Source organism: Cupressus sempervirens, chromosome 5 (assembly GCF_028749045.1).
Source record: "Cupressus sempervirens isolate cs-2001-9-10 chromosome 5, ASM2874904v1, whole genome shotgun sequence".
In the NCBI taxonomy this organism is placed as follows: domain Eukaryota; kingdom Viridiplantae; phylum Streptophyta; class Pinopsida; order Cupressales; family Cupressaceae; genus Cupressus; species Cupressus sempervirens.
This window is the reverse complement of record NC_143122.1, coordinates 809,372,600-809,378,447: the sequence shown is the minus strand read 5'-3', so window position 1 is coordinate 809,378,447 and position 5,848 is coordinate 809,372,600.

The window sequence follows — 5,848 nt, the reverse complement described above, 5'->3', positions numbered from 1 at the left end:
CAAAGGAGATGCAAAGATCATGATTCCAATGATGGGTGAGGTACTAGAGATGTATGGTGATCTCATCCTAGATCTCAAGAAAGTGCTCAGCATGAAAGCCATGTGTGGACAAAGCCCACTTGGGAGATTCCTCTAGGTCATGATAACATACTATCTATAAATGTCAAGTCTAACATGTTCATTCAACTCCCACTGAGGAGGAAGAAGATGAGCCAAAGTTTCCAAAGAAAACTGGAAGCCTAAGAGAGTATAGACCTAGGTGTACCAACAACGAGACTTGTGACTAGAGTCTGAACTTGCAACCTCCATAAAGGAGCAATAAGCCAAGTAGAAATATCTATGATGATCATAAAAGGAATGAGTGAAGCTCCAAAGGTATTTAAGAAGCCAAGCAAAATCAAAGATGATACCAATCTAAAAGGGTGAGCACCAAACTCAACCAGAATGATGATGTGTGTGTGAACTGATGACATTTTAGACTCTATCAATAGAGGTGCAGTTTGACTCCAAGAGGGAGGGGGCCCGAAAAATAGAACTATAGAGGATAATTGGCTTGACTAAGGAGTTAAGAAGAGAAATCTTGGTCATGGTGTCATGGAAGTGTTATCAAAAGCACTGTCTCTCAAGAATAGCAAGCGAGCCAAGCCTCTTGTTGACTTTGGGTTGCATGGTTGGTCTTAGGCTAAATCGAGGTCTAGAAAACTTAACCCTCAAGTAAGTAGATGAAGATGCCATCTTGATCTTGATACTCTAGAAGTAGAAATGGAGATAGGATGTCCTCAAACAATTGAAGACCATAACCTGAGTCTTGCCCAGATTTACAACTAGCTCATGTGAGTTACAGAAAGAGGCCAAGCCATCAAGGAGCCACTGAAGACCATTGCGAGAAGATGCTAGGAGAATCAAAACATCAAAAAATAGGAGAATAAAGGTCAATAACTAATGTAAATATTTAATATTTTCACCCATTCAATAATTGAAAAATATATATTTGACTTCTGATTATTCAATTCAGAGCTAATATAGAGTTTAGAGATTTTTTTTTTTTTTTTTCTAGATTCAAAGGTGTAGATTCTTAATCTCATCAGCTCCAAGCAATATTCATCATTTAAATGCATACTTTATTTTGTGTATTATCATGCACTCTTTTGGTATAGAAGAGTTTGAGCAATTGCAATGCACTTAGAGGGAATACTATACTATGAGACACCCATGTCTTTTGTTGTTGTGTTCCTCAATATTGTCAAATCAACCAGATGAAATGGTCAAAGTAATTTTTTGAGAACAAACAATGACATTTTTATGATGGTCAATCAGTTTTTACACATACCACAATGACATTGCAAGTGATAAGCAAGTTTCCAAAGAATAAATAATTTAAATATTGTGAAGTTAATTTCTACGTCAAATAAAAATATTATAGATAAATCAATGCCTAACTTTTAAAAAAATCTTTATAATAATGTTTGTAGCTTGATTGTAGAGAACAAATAACTCTTTTAAAATCTCTTATTGCCTATTATCAAATCATATAAATAGTTTTGACAAACCTAGTAGGTGGGATAACATGTAATGGCCATGATTCCATAAATGATACCACATGTAATCAATGAGCCCATCATCTTGTTGGTATCAACCTAGGGGTATGTAGAATTCTTAATGACTCTTTTTTGACCTTTACTATAACCACATAGGGGAGACAAAGACAATAGTAGTGGAAACAACAACATCCTTTGATCCACCAACATAAAAAAATTATATAGCTACTAAGAAATTTAAACCCTAACCCCTATCGGCTATACTCTTGCACCTTGTTGGGGTAGAAGTGATAGCTATAACAAATACAACCAATTTATCTCTCTTTTCCTTCAAAGATAAGGCCCTCATAATAAATTTGAATATGGAAACTATAGCCAAACTTAATTGAGCCTAACTTCCAACTAATTTAGCCAGACTTCCATATCAAGAAAATAACTACCACAAGATTTGAAGAATGAGCACAAATCAAGCAATTAGACAAAGGATTAAATATATGGCAAACAAATAGTAGCAAAGAATCAAAGTAAATGCCAGAGAAAGCTGCAAGGAAAGTTGCACCTTGCTAAGAATTGACACCAATTCTACCATACTTTCACAAAACCAGATTGCTCTCTTTTTTATCTCTTCAACAATGAAATATATTATGAGTAGTAAAGCTATTCAAACTCTAGTTGAGTGTGAGTATAATAGACCTACCACTCACAATTCATAAGGAAATTGAGCTTTTAGAGCATAAAGCTGGACAAAGTCAAAGTAAACAACTTTTGCGGAGTAGGTGTGTTAAAGTATCATAGGAGAGTGGGGACTAATCATTTAGTAGATTGATGAGTTCATTTTTTCCATGAAGTCAATGAGTAGAATAAATAAATAGTCCCCATGATGGATGATAGGAAAATTAGATCTTGAAAAATGGGTCAAAGAATAGTTGAAATAAAGAAATGGTGTTCAGGCTAGTTGGTAATGAAATATTTATAATAAGAACAAGAGTCTTATGAGATCAATAACCAAAAAATATATAAATATTCACCATTCATTCAAATAAACCAATATGGAACCTTAGTTTAAAATTGAATATATCACCTAGAAAAGTACCTATATAAGTTCCATTAGAAAATGGACATCCTAGGTGTAGAGTTCCATTGAGAGATGTTTGACAGCATGATGCTAGTCTTCTATAAGGGGGTTTTCTTTCCCACCTATGAAAAATTTGGTTCTTCTTATCTCTTCAATATGCTCTTTGGGAGTTACCACTGTCAAGTGCATAATTCAACAAACTATTGAACCAGTATTAGGTGTTTATGTGCAAAAGAATATGTATATAGGCTTTGTAAGAGAGATTCAAAATAAGGCTAGAATCTTTGAAAACTCTTGCAAACAATGTCTCAAATGCTCAATAACTCTTACGTTTGTACTTAGCATAATAAGAATTTATAGTATAACAAGACAATTGATATTGTTTGAATAGAATGCAACAGAATTTGCATGTAGGGATTTTTCTTTTTTCCTGTTGAGTTTTTTAAAGTGTCATTTTTATTTTTATTAATTGAAATATGACCATTAGCCTCAATTTTTGTAGATTTTCCATCCTTGTAGTTATGTTTTCTAGCACACTTGTATAAAAGCTTACCCATCCCTTGACACAATGGCATTAGCTAAATAGCCAAATATTTGCACCCGGTCATAACTAGTGCCATCAGTTTTGTCACTACAATTTTTGTCTCCCTTTAGTCTCCTTTTTAATTGTTAGCAAAAGCACTTTTTGACTCTTTGGGTGCAGCGCCAGATTTACTATTTTTAACTAAACAATTGTGGGATTTTTTTTTTAATATTAAATTTCATTAAAAAAGTGTCAAGCTCTTCCTATAGCCCTGTAAAAAGACTTACGAAATTTAATTCAAGGGATGTAAGGAAGCTGAGTTCTTAGCAAGTGAAGGTAGGAAAAGGCAGTCTTGAGCTAGAGGGAAGAATTGCTAAGTGGCTATGAGTTATGCTTAGTAAACTTATAGTTTTAAGGTATTTATAAAATGTATCAAACTCCAAGTTTTGGTATTTGCTAAAAAATGTCAATGTCATAAATTTTGCAAAGGCCAAACATCATAGTATAGAGACATAATTAACAAAAGAGAATAGATGGCACACCTTCAAATAGTATCTAATTCATGGTAAAAATTTGATGAAATAGAAAGACAACCAAGGCTTTTAAACAGTCTATCTTCTTTCACTTTTGACTAGTCATCCAATTATGGATCAATCTACCATGTGTAATTCCTAAGAAAAATCTAAAATGCAATAGGAAGACCTATCAATAGAGTTTAGACTAATTTTTCTAAAAAATAAGAGACCCAATACATAATTGAAATAGTACATAAGAGTCCTAATGCAGATATGAAATATAAGAATGCCAAGATATATCTAAAAGAGGGATGTGAAACATAAGAATACCGAGGCATATCTAAAACATATGAGAGATATGATATTAAAGATTAAGATTCATTCAAAAAACCAGCATTACTTAGCATACTTGTGTTACATGTCTGAAACATAATATAGAAATCCCAAGATAGATCTGAAACTTAAGAATAACATTAATATTGAGAAAATATATATACAAGTTTACAAAAAAATAAAATTGAAAGTAATATTTATATAAGTCTATGATGTTGGCAACTTTAATTTGTTAGAGAAGAGGAAACATAAAGTACATTTAAACTTATTTAATAACTACAGGTTCTAAAAGTAGGAAATATGATACATAGAAGTCATTTGAAGAAGCAAAACAATTGAGACACCAGATTTCAAATGTAGGAAACATTTCTATACATAGATTGAACAAAGATCTTAAAAGTTTCAAGGGTTTTAAAGCTCATATAATATTAAATTAAAGAGAATAAGTATGCCTATACAAGTAAATGCAAGCATGATTCAAAAAAAGTCATGATTTTATGTTGGGTTTGTATTTATAATAAGTAGTATGCAATGTTTGAAAAGATCAGATAAATATACTCGTTGTTTATGATGATATACAAAACTAGTGTTTATTGTGCTACACATAACAAAATGATATCTTGAGTAGCACTCAAATTGTCAATTTAAATTTTTTTTTAAAGCACTGCAATTAAAGAAATATTTTAGCATTTTAAAATTATTTTTATTGAAATATAGGTAAAGCTAAAGAGATGCAACTATTTTAAAAAAGCTTCTAGGAATTTCTCGATTGTTGAGAAAATTGGCATGGACCCGATGAGCTAAGGATTCCTATCTATAGATAACTCAAGAAGGTTTAATGGTATGTAATATCCTTGAATGAGATATTAAAATGGTGACAATAAAATCTAGAAACTAGTGCATAACATCAGAGAAAAAAAGACCTTTGCAACTAGGGCATAAATCTAGAAATGAGCTTGCATTAGAAAGCTCTAAGTGCTTTTATGATCAAATAAGGAATAATATTACTAAGAGTTTACAAAAAATCATGCTTGATTTTCTCCTATTTTTTCTAAGTCCAAAGCATTGAAGAATAGTTCAGCAAAGTATACATGAAAATGCATAACCAAATAGGTCTGGCAAGCTAGGAAAGTTTATGGGGCCTTTGGGGTTTGTGGGTAATATGTGTGGGATGCCTTCAAGTGATGCTCTGTCAAGCCTTCTTTTTGTTTGTCCTACTAGAGCTACCACTTTTGTCATTATGAATATGGAGCCTCTCGAACTGAGATTGATATCTATGTAGTGTTTTGCATTGATGTGTTTGTAGTTCATCTCTATGCTTGAATTTTGTTTCACATTAGTATAATCCTAGGCAGTGCACTAGTTTACATGTTTGTTCCAATGTTTTGTATTAGCATGAGACACACCTTATCTTATTCTTTGTGAAGTTAATATAAAGTAAAAATGAATGCCAAATGGAATAGTTATACTGTTGTTATAATGAAACAATCAATTCTTTGATAGATTGACAACCCTGGTTATTGTAGGCTGAAGGTTCTTTGTTTCACTTTGCCATTTTGTGGTTACTTTACGTATATAATTTTATGTGTGGTGCAATCAGAATGTAGCTTTATTTGGATATCAAGTGGTGATCTACATAACATATAATAAATTTTAATATGGAATATTTATTGGTTATTGTGTTCTTTTCCTAAATAGATGATTAGTGATGTTCAATATTGCAGATGAAGCCAACAAATCCTCCATGGAATGCATGGTACAATTTATGAGTTCTTAAGTTTTCTCACTTCAATAGATATTTGATATATACTACTTCTAGGTGAAAATAATGTAAATCTACAATCTCACTATTTTCAAATTCAAA